A 3,782-nucleotide genomic window follows, 5' to 3' on the forward strand; every position below is an offset into this window, starting at 1 on the left:
TGATTCCAGGATTGCCCTGCCTGTTCACTCGCACTCCTCAAGCACTGTGTGCTTAAAATATGTTGTGTGCACCCCATTAAAATAGTGTGGGGCGCACCTAAGACCAAGAGCCTGAGTGTGCTAAAATGTGACGATGTGACTTCTTTTCTATAAGAAATGGTCAGGGCTTGTTTCTTGGTAGTAGCCTCAGGATTGCCATGGAAATGTGAGAGACCCTATTTGTATGTCTGTCTGTGCTGTATGTCTAGGGCTGTCATTACCATCATATCTGAGTGCCTCAGGAGTATTAATTTTGAGGCAGGGACTGACTTTTTGTTCTGGACTTGCAAAACAAGATACAAGCACAGTGGGGTCCATTCCTAGGGCTCCTCCTATTAAATTATGATTTAATAAATAATAACAGATAGGACCATCCTGGGGGGAGGGAGGAGGGGGCAAACTGGGGAGACTGCCCCAGGCCTTATGCTTTGGGGAGCTGGGTGGAGCAACTCTGTGTTGCCACCGGCTTCATGTCTGGCTGCTTGGTACCCCCTCAACCCTCCTGCCCTGCTGCCGAATCCGCTGCTTCTGGCTGCTCAGCACCACCCCCCACCGCCAAATCTGCCGCCGGCTTCCTCACATCCAGGGGCAGGACCTGCACAGGCAGATTTGCCCCCGGCCCCGCACTTTGCTTAGATGACCTCTAATAACAGATACCCAATTATTACTATCAACAGCAATTTAAAGTCATAATTGTAGTCTCCTTCTTTTTTCTTTCTCCTAGCATGTAGGTGGAGAAATAGCTGGATTAGTTTACATTGTTGGCAGGAAGAGGTATGATTGAGTCCATGGGGGTGTGGATGTGCAGGGTGTATATACATAAAGCTAAGGAGGTCAGATTAAGATAGAGATAAGACTGGAATTTAGCACTGAAAGGCATGCACTTAGGCTAGGTACAAATATTCAGAAAGTCCAAGGCGGAATCAATCTAAGTTGTGTGTAAGCGGTGTAGTTTAGATCAGTAGTGAACAGAACACATGTTCACCCTTTGATGGGAGGAGCAAATCTTAGACCGGGTTCTGCAATTTTTAAACCAGTTTATGCCAGTCGAACTTCTGTTTTGTTATGAATATAGCCTGGTTTCTGATCACTTATACTGGTAAAAGTGTAACGTCTGTACCTGGCCATGATGATGATTCTTGTTTCTCACAGAAATTAGTTTCCGCTCTCCTGAATCTCTCGCTGTTAGCTGACCCAGTGTGAGCAATATTTTAGTGGCGGATCCTACCCACTGCATCAAGGCAGTTGCAGAGAAATTACCATCGACAGTCTAATTCAAATGTTCCACTTCCTGCCTCTGTGTTTATTAACTTCTAAATGCAAAAGCTTCCAAGTCCAGTGGGTTTCACTTAACAATTGGCCTATTTCTGAAAAACAGAGTTATTAAAACAGCACATTGCTTCCTCACCAAAGCAAACGAGAAACACAAGCAGAGCAAAGACATTTCAGGAACCCTGATACTACAAAGCCTTAGTGGTTGCTAACAAGAATATTATTCATAAAAGGGTTTATTCTATGTGATCTTTAAAATTTGGAGCCATGGGAAAGGAATTAAACATTCCAGTTATTTCATTTTGGGGGAGCATTGTGAATTCATCCCCTCTTTTAATTAAAATTGTGTTGGGTAGTGGCTTGGTTGGAGGATTTTTGCCAAAACATATTTTCTTTAGCATATGCTGATTCACCCAAAGATTCCTTCGGTCCAGAAAGGAATTTTTAGTTAAAACACCATAGAGGAACAAGGTAGCCCGGCATTCATCCGAGGTGAGGTTGTGCCAGTTTCAAACCTGCTTGGACTGGTTGAGAGGAGGGCTTGAGCCTGGCTTTCCCATGGCCAAGGTGGATGCTGTCGTCTACCACCAAGGTGTCTCACTCTTCCTCGTACATCAAGTCTGAAAGGTCTAGTTCTCATTCTGAGGAAGAATGGAAAATACATTTTGGAGCCTTAAGGATCTCTTTTCCCCCATCTTTGCTCATTCTTGGTTCCTGGCCAGGCCTATTGCTAACTGGCAAGGACCCCAGGAGCACTTCACCTGTGTAAGATGGGTCTTTAGGAGCACATCCTACTGATTGCCTGACCCAGAACCATGAGGGAACACTTCCCAGAGGGCTAAAGGGTACATGGTCTTGACCCCACCTGCATCCTAGATCTGTTGTGAGAACAAATGGCTGCATGTGACCAATTCTGTCACTGGATTTCTCAGTGGGAACCCATGCTTATTTGTACCTTTCTGGCAGTTTACCAGGGCCTTGAATGTGATCTACAGCACCAAGATGACCCTTGTGAATCCCATGTACCTATTTCTCTCCATTCACTGTATAATGGATTGTGGTGCCCAACTCAGGTGTGTAAATCCCACTCCCAGAGCCAGTTACCTAAAAGTTGCCTGTGGTAATATTGACCATTGTCTGTCTCCATCCCTTTGTGAACCCTCTGTTGCAGGCTCTCTCTCTCTAAAATGGGCATAATAGCACTTCCCACTTCACATGGATGTAGAGTGCTCAGGTACTGTGGTAATTAGGGTATATGGGTATAGGAGACAAGACTATCAGGAAGGGGTCTTTCCTCTTATTACTTTGGCCCCAAGCTGTGCTAATGAGCCCCATGACTCTTTTGGACTCCGACAGGAACAACACCCTTGGGGAAGTCAAAATAGCATGGGCGAGATGCAGCTTGCCATTATGTATTCTTTTTTTTTTTTAAATGACCCCTGCACTTCCATGTCTAATTAAGAATAATGGCCTGTTCAGGACTTCACACTAACATCTGTACTGTCAGAGCACCAGAGAACTGCCAGTATCACAGAGCAAATTGCTCATTTACATGTAAATAGAGATATTTCCAAGAGGGCCTTAAATGCCCTCTGGCCAAAGAGAACTGCTGCAAACCCAGCTCCTTTTTACCTAGTAGTTTGGGGAAAATGTTTGCATGGACAGAGAATTAAGGAAAATACCGTGATGTGAGTAGGGTGGGCAGGCTATACATAAGCACTTAATGTCCTACAGCTTGAAGACAAAGATCCTATTTGCACTGTACACAAGTCAGTAAATAGCAACTGTTTGAAATTTGAATTCTCTTGGGTTATTCATTTCCTTCCATCTAACTGAGACTGTCAGACAAATTCTGACTTGCTGTCAGTAGATGTAAATTCACTTATTCCAGGGGAACTTCAGCTGTTTATACCAGGTCTGACTTCAGCTCAATAGGCATATAGTAGGAAAAAATAAAGTTGCAATTTCTGTAGCTTCAGAAGAGCGGATGCTCTGTGACTGAATAGTCCTCTGTGCTCTCATATGGCCCTTGATAAACTCTTCTGATTGAAAGCACATTGGCCTCTTATCAAGGACAGAGTATTTTACAGGGTGTAACAACCCTCCACTCCTTTCTGGTGCCAGAGGTAGGAGAAAGGGGGGATATTTCTTTTACTAGATCTGATGACTTAATTGCCTTCCCTTGCAGCCATTTTTAACAGGGAGATGACCAATAGTTTGCACACATTGCAGATTCTGTATCTCATTATTTTTTAAAAAAATTTCATGGTTTTTAACCTGGTTTCATGATTTATGGGAACTTGACTTGTAATTTTTGACCCCTGAAGGGTGTCAGTACTCTTGAGTCCACAGGCAAATTTCACCTCTCACTTAGTTCATAGCAGGGCTCAGGTGGCTTCTAGTATTTTCTGGATGCCTGGGTGGCCAGGTTTGTTATCTGCATGGTCATCTAAGACCCCAAAATATCTATG

Source organism: Gavialis gangeticus, unplaced genomic scaffold (assembly GCF_001723915.1).
Source record: "Gavialis gangeticus isolate Ggan-Ray unplaced genomic scaffold, GavGan_comp1, whole genome shotgun sequence".
NCBI classification, from domain to species: Eukaryota; Metazoa; Chordata; order Crocodylia; family Gavialidae; genus Gavialis; species Gavialis gangeticus.